At 36.6% G+C, this 26463-nt stretch overlaps 1 protein-coding gene and 1 pseudogene across 1 annotated transcript in view; both read right to left on the reverse strand.

Annotated features, from left to right (window-relative positions):
• ACBD6 (acyl-CoA binding domain containing 6) overlaps window positions 1–26463 on the reverse strand; it is a 217914-nt gene that overhangs the window by 68963 nt on the left and 122488 nt on the right. The gene's annotated exons all lie outside the window — the stretch shown is intronic.
• On the reverse strand, window positions 22515–23205 carry LOC110573945 (annotated as a pseudogene).

Genomic DNA, 26463 nt, shown 5'->3' on the forward strand with positions numbered 1-26463 from the left:
CCTGAACTGCTGGTGTTTTGAGTCCACCCTGTAACCACAGCTGTTCCAGAGGGAGGCTTAGTGAAGTGCAAGCTGACAAAAGAAGAATGTGAAGCAGAAAGATTACATTTGTGTCATGTATAATCAGCTATTCCTACACTTTCAATTAATCTGCTTTAATTATTAAACTTAGTATTTAAAAGTTAGCATCTTCTTTTTATGGGAACTCCAGCTTTATTACTTAAGTTCCTAACAAGTTAATACATTTCGGTATTAGTCACTCTATTCTTTACATGTAGACGAAGGTAGTTTTCCCTTTTTAGCTGTTAGCAATAACAGCTCAGAAGCTCTAGATGAAATTCTAAGTTGTCAGGCCTTGAAAGGTGAGTTGTTCAAAGTCTTCCAAATCTGTCAACACTGATAAAAGAACTACCAATTATAAAAAGACAAATAAGCAACCAAAGAGAAAAGAAGCTGACCATGGAAGTAAGGGAATATATTCAGAGAATCTATAATGAATTTTTAATCATCAAAAGGCCCTACTATTGGCTTAACTTTACTACTGTTTTCATAGGAGAACCTACACTAATCCCAAAACGTGACATTCAGGTGAATAGAAATGTTGAGAAAATTTAGTGTTCTCTTTGCTGGAATGCAGGGATTCTTATTCTGGATTCGCAGGTTCATAGGATACCTGTGAAAGGGCTTCAACAAGTGTATGAACCTATTAAAATTGTTTGCAAAATTCTACATGCATGTCCTTTCTCTCTGGTGTTCACAGCTTTCCTAATATTCTTCCTAAAAATGTTAAAGAGCACTGTTGTGGGGTTGCAGTACAGATTAAACCAGACTGGCTGTGAATTGGTAATTGCTGAAACCAGTAATGAGTACGTGGAAGTCTGTCATACTAGTCCCTCTAATTTTGCATGTGGTTGAAGTTCTTATAATTAAAGATTATTTTTCTTTTAACTGCTGTGAAAGGAATTCATTATACACAAACCAATTCTTGAGAGAGGACTGTGGAATTCTATCAATCAATCTAAGTGAATTACCAAAGTAAGTGATAGTTCTATCTTTCCTTATGTCATAAGTCAAAGTGAAGGTAAGGGATTTGGAATTTTAGAAAACGTAAGTGTAGAGAACATAAATATGGAAATCTTTCACACCAAAACTTTCAATGATACAAGTTACCTTACTTTTACAATTCCTTCCTTTCTTTCTCAAATATGCCAAAATTTGACACAAAATCAGGAAAACAAAAGAGAGAAAAGGTAACTGGCAAAGCAAAGACCACAAAGACAAAGAAGGTGGTGGTTTGATGCTTGAAGGGGAGGGGGGAGAAGGGAAAGGAATAAAGTGGTGGGTCTAATCAAATCACTGTAAAAAGCTGAGGCTCTCAGAGTTAACCTTGCCAATCAGAGTAAGCAAGAGAAGGAGCAGGAGCATGTTTGTGCACATTAAACTTTGTGTGTGTCCTTGAACCTCTGGTGCACTTCCTCCTCTCAAGCAGCCTGCAAAGGCTTCATAATGCTTACCCTTAGAGAGAACCTTGAATTCCATTAGAAAGCTCCATAGGAAGGAGAAACCCTCAAGTGGCAGCTTGAACCACATGGACAGCTCATACCCTTTACTGATATTAGAAGTGAGCTCATGGGATTAAGTCAGGAAGTCCTGGAAAATTAAAAAGTATGAACACACTGATAAATGCCATTATACCAACAAGAATACAAGATACCTTTAGATCTTCTCTCCTTTCTTTTTTTTTTTTTTAAGAGATGGCAAATACTTATAACACTTCTATCATAAAGACTGGTTACTAAGTCTACAATTAAACTAACTGATCTGGCTAAAATCTGACTAATATTTTATTAATATTTACATCTGTATACTGCTTTGCTATAAGATCACACACTCATTTGATAGCCTAGCATATTTTACCACAAACTACACTTTTGAATACAAGGAAGTAGGAAGGTAGATACCTTGTCTTTCATGTCACACCTATTAAGTGTTTATAGTTCCACTCTGTTCTGTACTAATGAGAAGATACCTTATATAATATACAGTTTTAATATTACATGTAGGCAGACAAAGATTCAATATGAAGGAGAAATTTCTAATTAGAGCTTTTGAAATTGGAATAGTCTACTATGTGAAGTAAACAGAAATGTTCTAGCAGAGGCTACCTGGCTTAACCTTTTGGAAATTTAGCAGAGAGAATTCTTGCATTGGGTAGGAAGTTGAACCAGATGATTTTTAAATTCCTTTCTACCTTTAAGATTTCACAATTAGGCTTTACTCAGGGTCACACAGTCAATGGCAGAATAGAAACTAGAATCTAGGTAACCTGACTCCAAACTTAAGGTCTTTCTAAACATAAGGTTTTGAAGGATTATAATCCTTCAAAAGTCTTCAGGCAGTAAACAGAAGAGTGAGGTTAATTGGGTCAGGGAAGCAATAGTGGGGTGATGAGGAACTGGAGAGCTCAAGGCCTATCAACAGAGGGCAGTAGCTACTCAGCTCTAGCTGATTGCTGCTCTATGGGAATGTGCCCAGGACTGCCATATTTTTAGATTTTTCAAGAGAATCCTAAACTCTCTACTTTTATGTGAAATTAATTGGCAGTTATTGGCAGCTAATTGTAAATAAACTGTGGGCACACTATCGGTGCTAAACAAAAATTGATCTTTGGGCTATGTATGACCCATGCCAGTTTGTGACCAAGAGACTTTCCACAAAAACCCCATATCCAATTACTGATTTTTAAAACCCCCTCTCTAGATTCTTCAAATTTATCAACAGTCTTTTTGAAATACAAAAATCTAAAATTTGTGCTTTACATTAATTATAGTCTGCTATGTGTATAATAGTAATTTGCTCTGGCTTTTATAGATTATATTCCTGTTACTGTAAGTGCCAGCATTAAGTTGGCTTTTGCAAGATCAACACTACAATGCAATCTCAATATTCACGTATGGTCCACAATAACCATCAAGTTTTCTACAGATGATATTTGTGCATAGTCAATCTCTCTACATGTGTATATGGATATGTGTCCATAAATACTCTAAAAACACTTTTAGACAAATCACCATTTCTTTGAAGAGTCATTTTTTTTCTTGAATTATCTTATTCCCACCTTTCAGGCATTATTAACCACCCTATGAGTGTATCAGTTTGATAATCAAAAAAGCAAGCTTGACCATTTCTAGACCTTATTCTGTTGCCTCATTTGAGGGCATCTTGTTACTTTGTATAATTCCTTCATCTTTAATTTGCCCTCTTAATGTGACATTTAGAAGACCATTTCAGACTCAGCAACACCACACACAGCCAAATAAATTTTATAACATGCATACATCTAAGTAATAAATCTCAGAAATCATCAATGAGCCACCATTCAACATTCAAACAAATTAGTTCTTTTAAGGCAGATGACTCATCCATTTCTTGAGTTCAATGAGGAAAAACTGCTTGACTTTTTAAAAAGTTACATAAGTACAGAATTAGCCCAGTTCTGAGGGCACAATCAACTTTAAAATGTCAAAATGTGGGCGCCTGGGTGGCTCAGTCGTTAGGCGTCTGCCTTCGGCTCAGGTCATGATCCTGGGGTCCCGGGATCGAGTCCCAGATTGGGCTCCCCGCTCGGCAGGAGGCCTGCTTCTCCCTCTCCCACTCCCCCTGCTTGTGTTCTTGCTCTCGCTATCTCTCTCTGTCAAATAAATAAAATCTTTAAAAAAAAAAAAAGTCAAAATGTTGTGATTCAACTGTAGGTAGCTAAGACGTTCAGAAATCTTTATGGTGAAGAAGGTGGATTGCCTGGGGATAAAAACCCGTTCTTTTGTTTTCACGCTTACAACAGTGTAAGATGTCAACAATTTTTGGTTTACAGCAATAGCAAGAGAGCATGTAGCCAGGGGACCATTAAGAAGGAGCAATTTACTATACCAGGTCATAACACTTCGGCAGTGTCCTATAATTCAGTTAGATGTAAAAATAAGATGACACTGGGTGTTCTCTGAACTCAGAGTAATTTGAACTTGATTCACACTGTACTGGGAGCCAGTTGCTCATTCTCAGGTACAAACTTAGCAAAAGAAGTGATTATTCAATATAAAAATGACAGAAAAAAAACTTATTAAAGAAAATTGTGAGCTGTGAAAATAGGAACATGGATTAAAAGTCACACTGAAGGGGAATATCGGGTGAACGAAATGATGTCTACGTATAAGAATTTCAGTATAAATAAGGAAATATTAAGGACATGAAGAACTTATTAGCATCAGATGGCTTATTTCACAATTTTGAAAACTTCTTTTGCAGTGACATGTCTTTCTCTGTTGACCCAGAAAACTCTGCCTTCATTTTTTGGAGATATACAGGTTTCCTTGCACAAGAGGATGATACATTTGTTTTATTCAACAACTATTTACAAAAAGCCTCCAAAGCTCCCAGGACTTAAATAATACTAAAGGCTTGGTACACAGGGAGGACTAGACTTGATCTCTACCTTCATAATCCATCATAAGGGACCTCTTTTTTGAAATAAAATCATATTCATCAGCATAATCTTAAAATAGATAAAAATTGAGGTAGAGAAGGAAACTTCTAGGTACCTCTGTGGGGATTTACAGAACACTCTGAAAACCATCAAGCTGGTAGGTAAGCCTCCCAACATCTGTGTGTGCCTAGGGCAAGAGTACAAATGGAGATCTCTAGAACCCCTTCCTTTCCAACTCCTGGCTCCAACCTACATCACAAAGGGCTTCACATGAATGAGTAGAGACACCTCAGTGACCATGCTGAAGCTCAGTTCATCTCTCCACCTCCATTCACTTACCCTGTGCCCATCCTTCAGGCCTAGGGGTACATGCTAGCAGCAAGATCTGCCCTTGGATTGGGTCCTGAGAATGAACTGGGCCATTGCAACTGGTCTCCATAAAAGCCAGTTGTATTTCTGGTGCAAGATGTGATTTGAAAGTACAAAGCGAATATAAATTTTACATTTTGGGAAGGGATAAATAAGAGACATGATTGTCTTACACCTCAGCTGTTTCTTCTTTCTACTCTAGTCATAAACTAATACATTCAACCACAGTTTTAAGAGATTCTCCACATTTCTTTCAATCCATTCATGTTTTAAAAAGTATGTTAAAATTAAACACTGCAGTTCTAAAAAAAATAAAGAACTGTTTGAAAAAGATAAATAATAGCTACATGAAACAAAACCAGTCCACTGCCAAGATATCTGTCAAGAGCATTAAGTCACTTCAACATGGGTACTGTGGTCTCATAATGCATACCCTTCATTACGAGTACATCTAATTTGTCTTCAGAGCAGTCTTTAGCATCTACTGCTCAAGAATGTCTATCTGATGTATGTGTTAAAGCATATTTGTTTAGGCCTGCCACACGCAGACGGTGCTCTACAGAATATGCATATTGACCGAATGTGTCAAGAAAGTCATGAAGTATTCAAATAACCTTGTTAAGATCAAGTTTTTCTACTCTAATTTTTCTTTCCACAATTTTCTAAAAGATACTGTTTCTTTGAGGCATTATTATTTTTATTCTAAATCTTTGCTCATTGTTTATTTCAAACACATACTAAGTGATATGTCAGGAAATGTGACATATACATATATAAACACACATTTATACATATATAAACACACATTTATACACATATATAAACATACATAAATATATACACATATACAAGTGTGTATATAAATTATACATATATAAACACATTTATACACATATAAATGCGTGTTTATTTCAAACACATACTAAGTGATATGTCAGGTAATGTGTCTACACTCGGGAGTAGAAAAATATCAAAGTTCCTACTCTCAAGAAGCCTAGAGTCTTAAGAATGGAGATAATTGTAATAAAGAATGATAAACTCTATCATAGATGTAAATAAAGTATATTACAGGAGTGCAAAAGAGGGGGTGTAAGAGGAGGTTGTGGTTGGAGGAAAAGAAGTGGTATGGAAATGAAGAAAGTATAGGCAAAAGGCTTTTGTGAGCATGTATGTGCGTCCACTCATGCGTGTGTGTTCCCGGCTGGTGGAGTATTTATCTACAAATGAACAATAATTTTTTAAATATTTTATAATATTTACTGAATGTGTGCTGTATATCGAACATTATGTAGGAGACCACCAGGAATATTACAGAAACAGAAAACATGATCCTTGCCCTCAAAGAATTTAAAATCCTGGAGAGACAACAAAGGTGAATAATAAAGTAAATACAATTAAGGCAATCATAGCAGTTAAATAAAACAACTGGAGAATACCCTATATATATAGTAGAGTTTTCTTTAATTTTATCTTCCTTGGTTAAGGAATTTTTCTATGATGCTGTCTTGACCTCAGTCAGGGTAGATAGTTTCTGACTATATTTGCCTTCCAAATGACCCATTAAAAAAACACAACCTTGGGGCGCCTGGGTGGCTCAGTTGGTTGAGCAACTGCCTTCGGCTCAGGTCACGATCCTGGAGTCCCGGGATCGAGTCCCGCATCGGGCTCCCTGCTCAGCAGGGAGTCTGCTTCTCCCTCTCCCGCTCCCCCCTCTTGTGCTCTTTCTCTCTCACTCTCAAAAAAATAAATAAAATCTTAAAAAAAAAAAAAAACACAACCTTGTTCCCCAAGTTCTTGCTTTATTATTCTGGTATGTACATGAACTTATGGAAAATATGTGAATTCCAAAATGAACAAAGGGCAGAAACTATAGAAACACACTGAAAAATGACCTCATGTTGGACAGCCTTGTTTATTCTTTTTTTTAAAATTTTTTTATTAACACATATAATGTATTATTTGTTTCAGGGGTAAACGGCTGTGATTCATCAGTCTTACACAATTCACAGCACTCACCACAGCACATACCCTCCCCAATGTCCATCACCCAGCCACCCCATCCCTCCCACCCCTCTCCACTCCAGCAACCCTCAGTTTGTTTCCTGAGAGTAAGAGTCTCTTACAGTTTGTCTCCCTCTCTGGTTTTGTCTTGTTTCATTTTCCACCCCCCTTCCCCTATGATCCTCCGCCTTGTTTCTCAAAATCCTCATCTCAGTGAGATCATATGATACTTATCTTCCTCTGATTGACTTATTTCACTTAGCATAATACCTCTAGTTCCATCCATGTCGTTGCAAATCAGCCTTGTTTATTCTGTTTAAAAATATATTCTCTAGGGGTGCCTGGGTAGCACCCTTGGTTAAGCATCCAACTCTTGGTTTCAGCTCAGGTCATGATCTCAGGATTGTGAGAATGAGCCCCAAATTGAGCTTCATGCTCAGCAAGGAGTCTGCTGAAGATCCTTTCCCCCTCCATCTCCCTTCCCCTTTGCGTGCTCTCTCTCTCTAATAAATAAATAAATAAATAAATAAATAAATAAATAAATAAATAAATTCTTAAAAAAATATATATATATATCTTTTCTAAAAAGCTTTGATGTCTTCACTTTGTTTTGATAAACTAACTGAAATTTTACCAGTCAGGATCATTTGTTAGTGGAAAACTTGGATTTGACTCTTGATGTTGTAGCTGTCTGACTGATTATGTGGAAAAAATTCCTTTTAAGGATTATAATAAGAAAAAAAAAGACCAAATATGTAGACATAGCTTGCACAATAATCTAAAAAAATCACAAGTGCTCAGCCCACAGGATTATATCTACATTTGCATCCATCCTTTCAAAATCTAGGAATTCTAAACAGTTGTTAGTGATTCATCATAGCAATGAATTAGTTTAATCTGATGATTTTATCCTAACTCCTACTTAAGATAGATGGCTAGATGGCACCACAGAACTGGCAGGTGAATACAGACAAGCCTGGCACTACAGAATTAAATGCAGACATTTTATAAATTTGAGATTCTTATCATCCCAATAGCGCCATCCCCAACTCACCTACTAAGTCGTAATTTCTGGAATTGAGGTTTATTTTTAAAAAGATCTATAGTTGATTCTGGTGATCCAGGTTTGGGAACTTCTGGGATATACAAAGTGAGCTCAGCAACTTCATAAAGCAAGGAACGCTGGATAAAACAGTATGGTCAGAGAGGTGGGGCTTTGAGAGTCAATCATTAAAGTTGAGGATTGATTCGTATATAAGAAACCACCAGAGGTTCTTGATCATAGAATCATTTAGATACTGAAGTAGCATTTAGATAATGATATTTAAGGAAGACTAATGTATCAATTTTATAGAGGATCAAAAAGTCCCTTTAATAAGTTGCCACAATAATACACTCATGAAGGAATGGTAATTCAGACCATATGATTGTCAATGGAAATGAAATTTATACTATATAGCTCTCCATACCTTACCCAGGCAACAACTGTAGATCTCAAGAGTTCACCTTCCCACAGTGAGATGGTAGTTAAGCCTGAGTGGCAATAATGTTAGTAAACAATGAGTGGAATGCCAAAGGTTTATACTAATTAAGCAATTATTATTACTATGGATAAACAATAATATAATGCATAAAGAAGCCAAGCTTTGACAACTAAGTAGAAATTAAAAGTATGAGCAGAATGGGACAGAGAGAAACCTTTTCTAGTAACACACTAGCCTAATGGTTTTATTACACATTGTTCTTTTTGGTGGTTACTTTTTATTATGAAAATAACATATGTAGAGAAAAGCAGAGACCTATTATTCATATTTAATAACTGTTAACATTCTGCCATATTTTTTCTTTTTTGTTGATGCAGGTTAAAGAAATATGGATGACATGACATCTTGTCCCTAAATATATCAGTGTGCACCTAAAAACATAAGGAAAAATCCTACACACCCAAAATACAATTATCACACTTAAAATGGTTAATACTAACTCATTAATGTTAATGTAACATGGTCCTTAACTTTTACAGTTATATACAAATCAAGGCAACATGGGCTTGTGTTACATTCCTTCCCCAAAGCAATTTATACACTCTTTTTGAATTACTGATGGAAAAGTTAGATAAACAGACTTCACAAATCCTCTGGATCTTAACTGGCAATGTGACAGAAACTCCTTTTAAAAAAATGTGTCATTAAGGAATGTTCATTTGATAACAACAAAGAGAAGTCACTTGGAGTTTCACACATAGTGCTTCCAGAAGACTTTCAAGAGTTCTTGAGAGTATCACTGCTTTCCAAGGGTCATGGGTGTGGATTGAACATCAGCAAGAACCATGGCATGCTCAAGACTTTGCCCTTAACAGAACCAAGACCCCTGGCCACTGTCAGATAATCTGTCACTATAAGCTACTTGTATCCAAGCCAGATATTTATTGCTATTGATCTGCCTGGTCCTAGCAAAAGACTTTTGTTCTCCCAGACCGGGACTTTGACCTCAATTAAGTTATGAATTTCAATCCGATAGACTGCTCCACTTACCCTACTGCTCTCCCCGACTGGATTAATTAGAATTAGCTAGGCCGAGAGTCACCCGAAGCTCCTCATGGATCATGTTATTTTAATAATAAATAAAAGAATAGCAGCAATGTACAAGAAGTATTTTGAAAGATTGCTCATCTAGGAACATCATTCAGAACCTGCCAATATCAATTTCTCTGACTTTGATTACCTCATTTACTTTTTATTTCTTTTCATTCATTGGCGTTTCCCTTTTATTTCAGCTTTCTAAACATGTTCTTTGCATTTAAAAGTCAAAGTACTTGCCATTTTAGCACTTTGGTTCTATTTTAGGGTTTCATTAGAGAGTAACTCATCAAAGCAATCATTTGCAAGAACGTAACTTAAAAACATTTATAATCTCAGAGCATCAAGAAAAAAAACATTCCATCATCTAAGAAAAGCACTAGTCTTTAGCTAAATGCACTTTTCCTACAGCTGGTTAAAGCAAAAAAAAGCAGGCAAATCAGAATGTCACCAAGAAGGCAATATCCAAAGTTGCAAAGAATAAGAATGTACAAATACATTTGTTTTTAATCCATAATCCACTGGGACAGAGTACATATTGGCCAATGAGAACTTTAAATCATGTTGATAGCAACAATAATCAGTGGGATCAGAATATGCTAAATACACTGTTCTAACTTCATGATTGACCACCTAAACATAAAAAATTATTTGAAAATGTAAATAATATTATATAAGAATGTTCACATTCTGGGATGAGTATTTGGTATTTGATACTGAAATTGTAAGATTTTTAGAATGTATAAAGAGAATCCTAAAAACTCTATACATTTTCAATTGATGTTTTTGATATAGCAAAAACCCTTTTATTACTTCTTTGATTACTGAAATTTTGAGTTTTGATTAGCTTGAGGGAAAGATAGAAAGATTTAATTAGAATGTCTAAGTCTAGTAGTAATTTCAATATTAAAAGCAATACAAAATTATAGCACAAACTCTGCCCTCAAAATGCTGAGAATTCCATGTATATTTGGAAGGTATATTCTGAGGACAAAAGGATATGCCATATATAACATTATAAGTCAGTGATTTATCAAGCATTAGTAATAGAAGTGTTCTTATCAAATAATCTTGTAGGAAAGAAATAGGCACACATGAAAGTGACTGCTGCAATGAAAAATAAAACAACTGTATTTTTTAAAAGTACAGCTATTGGATTTAATATCCATGCCTCCCTTCTCTCTCACTACCACATACACACTCACTTGGGTTCTATAGATTATGTAAAACTTCATTCATTTTAGAGAAGAGTTTTCTGTTTTCCCATGGAAAGGTTCTAAACTCAAGCACTAGCAAACATTTCTTCTTCAGCACCCAAAACATATCAGTAATCTAGTAAGAAAGCAAAACTGGTATGAGGACTGGACTTCTTACAATGTGTGAGAGAATCAAGGATAAAAGAAATAATTTGAGAGCTAAGGCTATTTTCATAATGAGCCACTCAGCAGGAAAAGATCAAATGACAAAATGTATTGTGCTTTGGCAAAGAGCGTCTGTTTTCACACCTGACTTTCATTAAGTTGCATATTCTTAAGTGGGATTAGAGCAATTCTCTAGCAAATTATACAGGTGATTTAACACATTAGCCCAGACTTTTCAAATGACCCCTAATTAGGGTCACAAGGACAATATGTGAGGGAAATCAGGAAAATTTAACATATTTACAATTTCCCTTACAGTTGAAATATTTGAAGTGTAGACAATGACTTAACATCATAAAACTAGTATAGGAACTACATTAAAGTAATCAGAAATCTAAAAATCTCAAACATTATTTGAAAAACATAAATACTAGACAGATTATAGCAGCAGAAAAGATTAAATATTTAAGAATAAATTTAGCAAGAAATGCTCAAATCCTATGTCAGGAAAAATTCTAAATACTCCTGGAAAGATGCAAAAGTAGACTCGATCAAATGGAAAGACATCTCCTATACCTGCACAGGATGACTCAATATTATGAATACATCAGTTCTCCCTAATTTATAAATTCAATATAATCTCATTAAAAACACCAACAAGCTATTTTATGAAGTTACATAAACTGGTATTAAAGTTCATATAAAACAAACAAAAGAATATGTAGAATAGCCAGGAAAACATTTAAAAAGAAAAACTATGAGGGAGGAATAGCTGTTCCAGACATCAATACCTACTATGAGGCCTCTTTATCAAATCACGTAGTATTGGTTAGTGAATAGACAAAGAGACTAGATGAATAGATGATAAAACCCAGAATCAGACCCAAACACATACGGAAATTTTGTACATGACAAAGGTGGCACCTCGGGTCACTGGGGGATGGCCTTGTAAATAAATGATGCTAACACAACTGGGAAGCCATTTGGAAAAAGACAAAATTGGGCTCCTATCTCACACCATGCATGTAGGGATCTGAATGTAAAACATGAAACCATACATGTACCAGGAGACAACACAGGTGAATTCCTCTTTAACCTTGGTGTAAGAAAAAGCTTACCATGACTAAAAATCCAGAGGCAATAAAAAGGCTGATAAATTTGACTACATAACAATTAAATCTTAGGGCGCCTGGGTGGCTCAGTCATTAAGCGTCTGCCTTCGGCTCAGGTCATGATCCCGGGGTCCTGGGATTGAGCCCCACGTTGGGCTCCCTGCTCCGCAGGAAGCCTGCTTCTCCCTCTCCCACTCCCCCCTGCTTATGTTCCCTCTCTTGCTTTGTCTCTCTCTGTCAAATAAATAAATAAAATCTTTTAAAAAAAATTAAATTTTGGGCGCCTGGGTGGCTCAGTTGGTTGAGCGACTGCCTTCGGCTCAGGTCATGATCCTGGAGTCCCAGGATCGAGTCCCACATCGGGCTCCCTGCTCAGCAGGGAGTCTGCTTCTCCCTCTGACCCTCCCCCCTCTCATGTGCTCTCTCTCTCATTCTGTCTCTCAAATAAATAAATAAAATCTTAAAAAAAAAAATTAAATTTTATATGGCAAAAGATACTATAAAAAAAGTGAAAAGAAAACTGAAAAAGCTGGGGGAAAATCTGCAACACACTCATATCATACAATGACTAACTAAACTGAAGAGACAACATTAATAACTAAAGCCTAACTTTATTCAAATACAGGCAATGACAACTACATTATTTAATGATTAACAGTGATTTTAAGACATATCTCAATTTCAAAATGTTAAAATGTTAAAAAAGTCATCTTAGAATTGACTTAATGTGATGTAACTAGTTAGTTTAATGTTATTCTAACAACAATGCCATGGCTTCAAGGTCCTTGGTCACTATAATAATTCTGAGATTCAAATTTTAGTTCTTATGATTTATAACCTCTAGATACATGTCAACTATATATATATATACACACATAAATATATTTATTTATTTGTAAATGGGTTTACAAATGTATAAAAGAATTTAAGAATTTGAAAAATAAATATTTTTAGTAAGTTTACAAAAAAAGATATACACCTATGTCATTTACTAGTATACTCTATTTTTGCTTAAACATCTCAACTTTTAAGTCTAATTTAAATATTTACTTTAATACTGAATGTCCAGGAATAGTGTTTACATATAAAATAAAGGTAGTAAAAGGGAGAAGGCAAGCCTTTTTTTCCCCATTTTCTAGGGAAGACTTTTTTTTTTTTTTAAGATTTTATTTATTTATTATGACAGAGAGAGACACAGCGAGAGCAGGAACACAAGCAGGAGGAGTGGGAGAGGGAGAAGCAGGCTTCCCGCTGAGCAGGGAGCCCAATGTGGGACTCGATCCCAGGACCCTGGGATCATGACCTGAGCTGAAGGCAGACGCTTAACGACTGAGCCACCCAGGCAACCCCTAGGGAAGACTTTTTAAAGGCAAACAAAAAAAAGAAAAGATTAATACATGTCTTCTAAAATTAGAAAATGAGATACTCAGTGATATTTACATATTTGAATACTGAAAGAGAGGGAGGTAAGATAAATCTAAACTACTTCCCCTTGAGAGAAAAATTATTGAAAAACTGAAAGAATATCTTTTTTCCCCCTCATTAAACTTTTGTTTAAATGGGCCTCAAAATTCTGTGATAGTTTTTTGGTCAAGTTGTTTCCATTAAAAAGTACTGATTTTAAAAACTAACAACTTAAAACTGCCACACAAACACAAAAACCTAAATGGTCCAAAAAACATTCTTCTTTCCTTCTGAAGGTTTCACAATGCATTGTTATCATTAACCAGTCTTTCACTATTAAACTTAAATGGCCAATTGTCACAAACAGTTCTGAGACTGTTCTTCCACCGCTGATTAAGACTGGGGTGGCAGGTATTGGGGATAATATTCATTTAGCCTTCTCAGCTTTCTTGCCAGACTTGGTGGCCTTGCCTGCTCCAGCTGCCTTCTTGTCCAAAAAAAAAAGAAAGAGGGGCCCCTGGGTGGCTCAGTTGGTTAAGCGGCTGCCTTCAGCTCAGGTCATGATCCCAGGGTCCTGGGATCGAGCCCCGCATCAGGCTCCCTGCTCAGCGGGAAGCCTGCTTCTCCCTCTCCCACTCCCCCTACTTGTGTTCCCTCTCTCGCTGTCTCTCTCTGTCAAATAAATAAATAAAATCTTTAAAAAAAAAAAAGAAAGAATATCTTAAGTGACTATACAGCTTTACTGAAAACAAGAAATTTCCTTGAAATCTTGTTTTATCTAAGTAATGTGTGTACATTTTATATCCTATTCTACAATTATATATCTATGTTTGTTTACCTATAAAATTATTTTTAGAGCTACTTCCAAGTTAAATTATTTGTATTCCCCAAATCTTCAAGGAAAATGGATACTCTGGAAAGATGCACCATATTCATCTTATGGTTTCTCATATATTCTTTTTTATTAAATTTTTAATTTTTTTTCACTTTCTTAAAGATTTATTTGAGAGAGAGAGAGAGAGGACAAACAGGGTTACGGGCAGAGGGAGAGGTAGAGAGAGAGACAGAGGGAGAAGGAGACTCCCCACTGAGCATGGAGCCCGACTCAGGGCTCAATCCCTCATGACCTGAACCAGAGTCAGACACTTAACCAACTGAGCCACCCAGGCACTCTGGTTTCTCACATATTCTTGCATATATCATGTATTCCACTGCTGCCAGGGCTATAAGGCCCTCAGTTTGATAAGCTATTAAAAAAAAACAATAAAAAACTTTAAAACAATTGAATATGGAAAAATGTCCATTATATATAATATTAACTGAAAAAGAAGTACAGAAACCACATGTATGGCTGTTTTTTGGTTCCCAGTAAGATGTAAGAAGATATAATAATTTTCTTAATGCAACAATTAAAAAAAGTTAGGTAAATTGAAAAATTGTATTTATAAAGAGTCACGGAAGCAAAAAGGACTGAATGAACTAAATCAGAGAGCTACTCAGAGAACAGGTTCTCAAAAAAAAAAAAAAAGAGAGAACAAGCTCTCTCCTGATGCTTCCTGACCTAGGGGGTATTTGCTGATTCTGTGTAAAGGCTAAGGATTGAGAGTGGCTCAAATAAAATGATGACACTGGGGAAAATAAAATCAGCAAAACTTTTGGAGGTTGTTTGGGGTTGGCTCAACAACTGAAAAATTTCAGAAGTCCCAAATACAAAGTGCTATTTTCCCACATGGTTTAATTTCTGAATCAGGGGTTGTGTGGGAAATCAGAGTTTCTAAAAGAACACACAGGAATCTGTTATCTTGCAATATTTGAGAGAGACAGTCCTTCTTGAGGAAGAGGCCTACCTCAAACAACAAATCTCAGGGTAAACACATTTGCCAAAATTTGGAAGCAGTGTGAGATAGGAAGCTGGAGAAAAAAGCTCAAAGCAGAAAGAACCAGACTGAGTCTTCATCAGTCTTTCAAAGCAGGGAGGCAGAGACCCATAGGCTCACAAGCAAAAGCCCTAAAAAGTCTCCCCCAGATATGTAAGAAAACAGAAGTATAACTAGAGCTACAACACAGCAACAACCTAGCTTAATTCCTCATTGGCCTGAGGTGATCAGCCCCTCAATCAATATATCTGACAGAGGATCAGGGGATCAGGATCCCCCTCTTGGGGGAAAATAACACTGACTTCATTCTCTATTCTTCTTTATACATAATGTGCAACATACCATAAAAAAATTACGAGATATAGCTCTTCCTCTTCTTTTATTGAATAGTTCAGTTTTAAAACCATAGGTAAGGCGGAATGAAGTAGGTATCCATGGGAGTGGAAGGAAGAGAAGAGGGAGGAGTCATGGTGTAGAGCAAGGTATTAGAGACTAACTAGGATGAAGAGGGTGTCCACTGGGAGTGGTAGCAGCCTAATGTGAGGTGTCAGGGCTCATGCAAGATGAGGAAGATGTCCAGACAGAAAGATGGTCTGGTACAAAGTATCAGAGTCCAAGTAGAGTGAAGGTTGGCAAGGTATTGGATGTTGAAGCCTAAGCTGCCTGAGGAAGGCACTCCCATGGGAAAGTAACCCATCTCAGAGGAGTTAGTGGCCAAGAGGTGTGAGGATGGCATCCTCCAGGAAAGTGTCTGAGCAAGTTGTCAGAACTTCAGTATGATGAAGGCATCCATGCAGGAGAGGGGGTGACAACAGCAGTGAGAAACTGGTTACACACTGGGAGACTGATCAAGTAAGTAAATATGATAATGAGAGCCAGGCTTCTCTCTGTCAGAGAAAAAAAGTTACAAATATAGAAAAATTAAATAAATCTTGTGGTATTCATCCGGAAGTAGAGGTACTGGTGTGAACTTATGGTAAACACATACACAGCACACAAAGTAAAATGAACACAGATATTAATGTGTGTGTGTATGTGTGTATGTCAGGAGATCTGGGAAGAGTGATAGCCCAACAGCAATGAGCACACCTATTACTCAGATCTTGGTTTCTAAATACCATTCTCTACTAAATGAACCACAGCTCTCTGGAGAAACTGCTGTTTCCATGGCTGGGAAAGGGAAAAGTTCAAGGTGAACTGGAGTTCTTGTTACGCCAGAAAGTGTGAAAATTCTCAAAGAATTATGGGCATATGTCAAAAAGACACAGGAGTCAGACTGAACAGCTCCCACTGGACAAACCTGGAGTAATTTGAGCATAAATTTAAATAATGATAACAGTATATTATAATATTAAATAAAATAGGGAACTATGAATCCAAACTGATGTAAATAAAAGCATGAATTGAAGTTTTGATGAGGACAGGATATTTTTATATCTCCAAGTATCTTTCCAACAAAACAGTAATGAATTACAAAGGGACAAAAGTAATTTTACTATGAAGAATCTTGGCAGACACCACCTTAACCAAGTGATCAAAATAAACATCAGTAATAGGGCAAATTGAAAGTATGTGCTATCAGATAGGTTCCAATAAGAACACAGTATCACTTCTACAACATCCCTCTAGAGATGCATAACATAAACATAATCAGGAGGAAACATGAGACAAACTCTAAATGAGAAACAGTCTATAAAGTAATTGGTCTGTAATTTTTAAAGATATCAAATTCATAAAGGTCAAGGAGAAACTGTGTAATTGTTCCAGACTAAAGGAAATCTTTAGGCTCTTTTCAACATGATAGTTAAATGCAATGTGTGATTCTAAACTGAAGCCTTTTGTTACAAAAGACCCTCTAGGGGGACACGTGGGTGGCTTAGTTGGTTGAGCCTCTGACTCTTGGTTTCGGCTCAGGTCATGATCTCAGGATCCTGGGATCAAGCCCTGAGTCAGTTTCCATGCTCACTGGGAGTCTGCTTGTCTCCCTCTCTCTCTGCCCCTCTCCATGCTCGTGTTCTCTAAAATAGAATGAATAAACCTTAAAAAAAAAAAAAAAAGACCCTCAAGGGCCAACTGGCAAAATCTGAGTGATGTATGAACATTAGATGACAGTAATATACAGTGATAATATCCTGATTGGGATAGTTGAATTGTGGTTATACAGTAGAATGTCCTTGTTTGTGTAGGGGTGATAGGGCATAATGCTGGCAAAATACTCTTCTAGTTCGAGGTTTAAGGTTTAAACACACTCTTGTTTGTATAAATTTAGATTGTTTCAAATTTAAAAAAATTTATTGAGATATGTGGACAAGCGGGAAATTGTGATCCATAAACAATAAAGAAGAAAGAGCCAAAAGCAGCAGCCTCAAAGATGATTCAGCTATTTAAATTAAGAAAAAAGAACTTTAAAAAGATTACTGCAAATACATGAAAGAAAATAGAACAAAAGATGAAAAATTTCAACATAAAAAGGGACTAGGTAAAGTTAATCAAATGGTCATTCTGGAACTGAAAAATTACAATGTTTGTAATTAAGAACTCAATGAAATTAAGAACTTAACAGAAGAAGATAAGATTATCAAAGGCAAAGATGGGTCAACAAAAATTATCCAAACTGGAGCACTTAGAGAATATAAATATATAAATAATATAAAAAAAAATAAAAGGGAATATATGATTTTTAGAATACATGCCAAATGGTCTAAAATATGAGAAACTGTACTTCCAGATAAGAGAATGGAGGAGAAGCCATATCTGAAGACATCACAATGAAAAATTTTGCAAAATCAAGAAAAGGTATATCAAAAGGTTCAGTGGACCCCAAGCAGAGTTAAACAACAACACCCACTTAGTCACTCCTGGAAAATGATAAATATTGGGAAAATCTTAAATGCTGTCAGACCAAAAGACATCATCCTCAGGGTAAGAACAGTAAGACTTACAGCTAACTTCTAAGAAGAAAATATGAGATCTAGAAGAAGACGGAATGACAGCTCTAAAGGGCAGAAAGAATAAAGTGGCCAACATAGAATTCTCTATCAAGCAAAATTATCTTTTTAAACAATAAGTGAAATAGACAAACTCAGGGAACTAAAGCTGAGGTTACCCATCATTAGAAGTCAATATTATAAAAAATATTGAAGTAAGTACTTCAGGCAAAAGAAAAATGATACCAGATAAAATCAGAAAACTGCAAGAAGGAATAAAAAAGCATCATTTATGTGCATAAAGATAAAAGACTATTGACTGTTCAATGCCAAAACAGTATCCTATGAGGTCTGTAGCAAATACAGAAGTAAAAATGTATCACAGTTATAGTAACATAAGCAGAAAAATAAACAGAATTGTACCATTTTAAGATTTTTACATAGTTCAGGAGAAGACAAAAGCATTAATTTAAGGCAGACTGTAATAAGGTACTATTTTGTAACTCCTATCACAACCACTAAAAGAATAATCATAAAAGGAATAGCAAATACCCATTAAAGAAGGCAAAATGAAATAATAAAAAAATACTTGATAAATACAGAAAAAATTGGGAAAGGAAAAGCAGAAAAACAAAAAGCAGGTGAAACAGAAAACAAACAGAAAGATGGCAAAATTAAATGGAATAATACAACTAATTACATTAAATGTAAATAAATTAAACTTTGTCATTAAAAGATAAAGATCCAAATAAAAACCAAGACCTAACTACATGCTATTTACAAGAAACACACTTTAAATATAAAGACATAGTGTTAATAGACTGAATTATGTTCCCCTCAAATTTGTTAAGTTGAAGCCCTTCCCCCCAGTGTGATTGTACTTGGACGCAAGGCCTTTAAGGTGGTAATTAAGGTTAAATGAGGTCATTGGAGTAGGGCCTTCATCCAACAGGGCTGTTGTCCTATTAGAAGCAGAGGAGACACCAGACACCTCTCTGTGAGCACACAGAAGAAAGGCCATGTGAGGACAAGTGAGAAGGCAGCTGTCTGCAAGCCACTACAAGAGGTCCCACCAGAAATCGACCCTGTCAGCCCTCTGCTCTTAGACTTGAAGCCTCCAGAGCTGTGAGAAAATGTCTGCTGTTTAAGCCATTCCATCTGTGGTATTTTGTCATGGCAGGCAAGTAAACTCATACAGAAATAGAGTAAAATTTAAAGGATAGAAAAAAATATATAAGGCAAACACTATCCAAAGAGAAACTGATGTGGGGCACCTGGGTGGCTCAGTCGTTAAGTGTCTGCCTTTGGCTTGGGTCATGATCTCAGGGTCCTGGGATCGAGCCCCGCATCGGGCTCCCTGCTCAGCGGGAAGCCTGCTTCTCCCTCTCCCACTCCCCCTGCTTGTGTTCCCTCTCTCGCTGTCCCTGTCAAATAAATAAATAAAATCTTAAAAAAAAAGAAAAAGAAAAACTGATGTAACTATATCACTGAACAAAGTACATTTTAAGACACTAAAAATTAATAGATTTTAAAATAGTCATTTCTCAGTGATAAAAGGGTCAATTCAACAAGATCTTAGATTTGTATCTAATAACATAGTTTGAAGGTATATAAAAAGGAACATAACTAAAAGAAAAAATAAATAAATCATAATTGGAGATTTTAAGACAATTCTCTCAGTAACTGAGACCCCTATCTTATACCACACACAAAAATCAATTCAAAATAGAGTAATGACCTGAAACCACAAAACTACTAGAAGAAAACATGGGGGGTAAGCTCCTTAACATTGGTCTTGTCAATGTGTTCCACTATTATTTTTGTTATTGCAAGGACTGATATTTCTATGTTCTTTAATTTTGGAGCTGAAACTAGAAATGCTCCCCTGTCCCAATGTAATTGTCTTAAATATTTCTTATGGATCAGTAGGATATTTAACATCAGATGATGTAAAATTTTTGATTTGGTGGTCAAGTGTAATTTTTAAAAATCGAGTAAAGGACAGTATATTATTTTTACCCCTATTTTCATCCATTCTACTGTTGTTTCTCTTTCTTCTTTATGTCACAAGTTCCCTCCTGTTACCATTTCCTTTCTCTTTAACGAACTTCCATTTAGCCATTCTTTTAGAGTAGATCTGTGGGTGACAAATGCTCTGCATTTTTCTTCATTTGAGAATGTTTTATTTCACCTTTATTCCTGAAAGATATTTTCACTGGCTATAGAATTAAGAGTTGACAGCTTTTCTTTCAGCACCTGAAAAATGTGGTGCCACATCCTTATGGCCTCCATGAAAAACCATCTGAATCATTGTTTCCCTATAGAAATAATGTATTCTTTCCTACTAGCTGCTTTCAATGTTTTCTCTTTAATTTTTGAAAGTCTGATTTTGACATATTCAGCATAGAATTTTTCAGATTTATCTGTTTTGGGTTTGTTCAGCTTCTTTAATCTATAATGCCGTTCATCAAATTGGGAAGTTTTCCGCATTATTTCTTTGAATATTTTTCAGCTTCACAGTTTTTCTCCTCCTTCTGGGACTCAGATGACAAAAAACTACATCTGTAATTGTCACACAGGTCCTGGAAGCTCTGTTGATTTCTGTTCCATCTACCTTCTCTTAGTTTTTCAAAATAGGTAATTTCTACTGATCTGACTTCAAGTTCATGGATTCTTTTCTCTGTCATCTCCATTATGGTATTGAGCCCACCCAGTGAATTTTTATTTCAGTTATTATGTCTTCAGTTCTATAATTTTCATTTAGTTCTTTTTTATATCTTCTATTCTTTTGCTTAGGAATAAATTTAGCAAAAGAAGTGTAAGACTTATAAATGGAAAACTACAAAACATCACTGAAAGACATTAAACAAGCCCTAAATAAATGAAAGGACATTTCATGGATGAGATGATTTAATATTTTAAAATGGCACCACTCCCCAAATTGATCTACAGATTCAATGCAATCCCTATAAAAATCTCAGCTGCCGGGGCGCCTGGGTGGCTCAGATGGCTAAGCGTCTGCCTTCGGCTCAGGTTATGATCCCAGGGTCCTGGGATCGAGCCCTGCATCGGGCTCCCTGCTCAGTGGGGAGTCTGCTTCTCCCCCTCCCTGAGCTTCTCCCCCTGCTTATTCTCTCTCTCTCTGTCTCTATCTCTGTGTCTCGAATGAATAAATTTAAAAAATCTTAAAAAAAAAAAATCAGCTGGGGCGCCTGGGTGGCTCAGTTGGTTAAGCAACTGCCTTCGCCTCAGGTCATGATCCTGGAGTCCCTGGATCGAATCCGGCATCGGGCTCCCTGCTCGGCAGGGAGTCTGCTTCTCCCTCTGACCCTCCCCACTCTCATGTGCTCTCTCTCATTCTCTCTCTCTCAAATAAATAAATAAAATCTTTAAAAAAAAAAATCAGCAAAACAAAAACAAAACTCAGCTGCCTTTTGTTTTGCAGAAATAAGTAAACTGATTCTAAAATTCACGTGGAAATCCAAGGGCCCAGAATAGCAAAAATAACCTTGAAAAAAAAAAAAGAACAAAGTCAGAGAGTTCACACTTCTCAGTTTCAAAACATACTACACAAAGCCATAGTAATCAAGAACCAAGAAAATCAGAACTTGAATGAGCAAAGGCAATCAATATACACCAAACACCAAGGTGACTCACATGTTAGGATTATCTGACAAGGATTTTAAAGTAGTAGTCATAAAATATTTCAATAAGGAGTTATGAGCATTCTTTTTTTTAATGCAAAAATACAGGTTTTATTTTTACTTATTCTTACAATGGTGGGAGCTGGTATCAGGAACTTATAGGCAAATATCAGGAACTTATAGGCAAACAACTTTTGTTTTCTACCTCTTAGCTGAACAAAAATATGCACAATGTCGCATTATCATTAGGCAAGACTTGCTTTTTTACATTTCACACAAGAATACAATATTATCCTTTTTTGAACAAAATGCCCAGATTACTAAGGAAACCATTTTGGAGGAAGCATATTTTATTTAAATAAATAATATGTTTAATAAGCATATTTTATTTAAATAAATCCTCCAGGAGGAAATGGGAGCATTCACTGCCTTTACTTAGAAGAAGGCTATGTAAGCAGTTATCTGTCAAATTTATCTGTGCAGCTCACCAACATTTCCTCATTGGAAACATCAATTATTTCCACATTGGGGGCACCTGGGTGGCTCAGTCGTTAAGCGTCTACCTTCGGCTCAGATCATGATCCCAGAGTCCTGGGATCGAGCCCCACATCAGCCTCCCTGCTCCGCGGGAAGCCTGCTTCTCCCTCTCCCCCTGCTTGTGTTCTCTCTCTCGCTGTCTCTCTATCAAATAAATAAATAAAATCTTTAAAAAAAAAAAAAAACATTTCCACATCGCAGTTCCCAAAATGACTTTAAAGTCTTAAAATTCTGTGTCTCCTTTGGCTTGCTTCTCTTGATTCCCCCCAGGCTTTATTATATGGTTCACTTCATGTCATCATCTCCATCTTCCTAGACTTTCTTTAGAACATTCATCAATCCCTCACTAGGATCTGTTTCAGTGTCATAGGAGGGTTTTTCTTTCTCTTTGCATTCTTTTTCAACCTGAGTCAGGTAGTCCCACCGTGTGTTTTCTGCTTTCTTTCTACATAAGATAAGAACTGTATCTGTCTTAACTTTTTTTGAACTGCCTTCCACAGAGATGGGTTTTACGAGATTGTTCACAATCATGGAGTAACTCTTCCCATTTAGATTCTTTACCAAAAGATCAAATGACCTCTCTGAAATGCACCTGCACATTCTCGGTGGGGACCTGATGAACTCCAGTTAAGATAATGTAGATTTTTCACAAACTTATCTGACTGATCCCATCCGTAATTACTGATTTTCACTGTGTATCCTGTTGTAATGGGAGCAACCACAGCACCTGGCTTTTCACTGTCAAGAAGTTCTGCTTTTCTCTTTGATTTCTGCTGCATCTTGTTCTTGATTTCTATCTCAATCTTGGATTTTTCAGCTGTAAGGGCATCACGTACTCTTTTTCTAGTGGCCTTTTCCAGCAGCACCTTCACCTCTTCTAAATCTTTCTGTAGCTCTTCCAAAGCTGAAGACATGGTCGGGCTGACTGGGCAAGACCCGAGCTGCAGACACGCAGGGAAGAGAACAGGAAACACTGCACCAAACGCGCTTACCCAGATGCAGGCCCCAACTGCACGAGTCGCAGCGCCCCAAGCCTGTGCGCACACCCGACCTGGCGCGAGACCCAGCCTGCCTCCCGCATGCAGTGCCTCTGGGAATTATGAGCATTCTTGAAATAAATGAGAAAAACAGAAAATCTCAGCAAAGGAATAAATTTAACAAAAGAAGTGTATTGGCATAAGGGTAGACATATGAATCAACGGAAAAGAATTGAGAAATCTAGAAATCAACCCTCACATTTACGGTCAAATGATTTTTGGTAAGGATCTTACAACAATTCAGTGGGGGGAAAGGAATGGTCTTTTCAACCAATGACACTGAAACAATATCCACATGTAAAAGAATAAAGTTGGACCTCTACCTCACATCATACACCTCTCAAAATTAATCAAAAACCTAAACGTAAGAGAGAACATTATGTAACACTCTTAGAAGAAAAAGGCTTAGGGCACCTGGGTGGCTCGGTTGCTAAGTGTCTGCCTTCGGCTCAGGTCATGATCCCAGGGTCCTGGGATCAAGCCCCGCATCAGGCTCCCTGCTCCATGGGAAGCCTGCTTTTCCCTCTCCCCCTCCCTCTGCTTGTGTTCCCTCTCTCACTGTCTCTCTCTGTCAAATAAATAAATAAAACCTTCAAAAAAAAAAAAAAAGGCTTGGGGCGCCTGGGTGGCTCAGTCGTTAAGCGTCTGCCTTCGGCTCAGGTCATGATCCCAGGGTCCTGGGATCGAGCCCCACATCGGGCTCCCTGCTCAGCGGGAAGCCTGCTTCTCCCTCTCCCACTCCCCCTGCTTGTGTTCCTTCTCTCACTGTGTCTTTCTCTGTCAAATAAATAAATAAAAATCTTTAAAAAAAAAAAAAAGGCTTAATCACTATGATCTCTGATTAAACAAGTTTCTTAGAAATGACATCGAAAACACAAACAAAATAAAAACTAGATATATTGGGCTTCATCAAAATTAAAACTTTTTGTGTTTCAAAGGATACTATTATGCCAGTAAAAAGACAATCCATTGAATGGAAGAACATATTTACAAGTCATACCTGATAAGGGACTTGTATTCATAATACATAATAAATCTCACAACTCAATAATAAAGAGACAACCAAATTCTTAAAATGGGGACAGAGATGTTTTTTTTTTCTTTTTTTCCATATGGATTTTTAAAATTTAAATTCAATTATTCAACATATACTACATCATTTGTTTCAGATGTAGTGTTCAATGATTAATCAGTTGCATATAACACCCACTGCTCATCATGTCATGTGCCCTCCTTAATGCCCATCACCCAGTTACCCCATCTCCCCACCCAACCTCCCCTTCTGCAAACCTCAGTTTGTTTCCCAGAGTCAAGAGTCTCTCATGGTTTGTCTCCCTCTGTGATTTCTTCCCAGTTTTCCCTCCCTTCCCTTCCCCTAGACATAGTTAATATTAATCTGCTCTAGCTGTTTGAGGTACAGAGACCACCTATGGAATTAGGTGAATCCACAAAACTAACCTAGTCCCTTTTCTTTGGGGGTCCTTCTGAATGATGGCTAGAGAACTTAGGAGATTAAAAGAAAAGTGCCAAAAACAAAAAAAAAGGTCTGATTCAGGCAGTTACTTCATTTATCCCACTACTAATACCATCACCTAAGCAAAGTCCCCAACCTACTCCCTTGTACCCACACCCTTCAGGCTTCTGTTATGACATATTTTCCCTTTGAGGTCACCATTATCGGTCCTTTCAAAGCTGATTTCACCCAGATTAATATCTCAGACAGAAGAGAGGATGGCAACAAGAACACAAATGATGATTTACCTCAAAAAGGCTGGCCCTGAGTCCATTATGTCCCTCAACAGATTTTGCTTCTAAAAAACCTTATTATGCTTTCTACGGCCTTTTTTTTCCCCCCCCAATTAAAAAAAAAGTGGGCACAGGATCTGAAAAGACATTTACCTTTCAAAGAACATACAAAAGTGGCCAATAAGCACAGGAAAAGATCCTCAACATCATTAACAATTAGGACAATGAAAATCAAAACCACAATGAAATATGCTAAAATGGCTGTTGACAAAGATGTGAAAAACTGGAACTCTCACACATTGCTGGTGGGAATGTAAAATGGGGCAGCCTCTTTGAAAAACTGTAAGTAGTTCCTCAAAAGGTTCAAATGAGAGTCACCAAATGATCCAGCAATTCTACTCCTATGTATATCCCCAAGAGAAATGAAAATATATGTGTATATGCCCATGTAAAATGTTTATAGCCACTTTATTCATAATAGCCACTATTCATTAAACTGAAGAGCAAAAAATCAAAAAACTAAATGTCCATCAACAGGAGAATAGATAAGTTGTGGTATAGGCATGCATACAATAAAAAAAAAACATACAGCAATAAAGGAACAAATGATATATGTAACAAGATGGATATATGTTATCTTAAGCATATGTTATATTGAGCATAATAAAACTGATCCAAAATAATATACATGTTACAAATATTTGAATTTCAAGAAGAGGTAGAATTAATTGATGGCAATAAAAGTCAGAATAGTAAAGACTATTAATGAGGTGCAAAAAAAAAATGGAGGCTCTAACTGCTAGGATAAATGAGGCAGAAGAGAGAATCACTTATATAGAAGACCAAATGATGGAAAATAAAGAAGCAGAGAAAAAGAGAGATAAACAACTACTGGATCACGAGGGCAGAATTTGAGAGATAAGTGATACCATAAGACGAAACAACATTAGAATAATTGGGATCCCAGAAGAAGAAGAAAGAGAAAGAGGGGCAGAAGGTATATTGGAACAAATTATAGCAGAGAACTTCCCTAATTTGGGGAAGGAAACAGGCATCAAAATCCAGAAGGCACAGAGAACCCCACTCAAAATCAATAAAAATAGGTCAACACCCCGACATCTAATAGTAAAACTTACGAGTCTCAGAGACAAAGAGAAAATCCTGAAAGCAGCTCAGGAGAAGAGATATGTAACCTACAATGGTAGAAACATTAGATTGGCAACAGACCTATCCACAGACATCTGGCAGGCCAGAAAGGACTGGCAGGATATATTCAGAGCATTAAATGAGAAAAATATGCAGCCAAGAATACTATATCCAGCTAGGCTGTCATTGAAAATAGAAGGAGAGATAAAAAGCTTCCAGGACAAACAAAAACTAAAGGAATTT

Source organism: Neomonachus schauinslandi, chromosome 6, assembly GCF_002201575.2.
Source record: "Neomonachus schauinslandi chromosome 6, ASM220157v2, whole genome shotgun sequence".
In the NCBI taxonomy this organism is placed as follows: domain Eukaryota; kingdom Metazoa; phylum Chordata; class Mammalia; order Carnivora; family Phocidae; genus Neomonachus; species Neomonachus schauinslandi.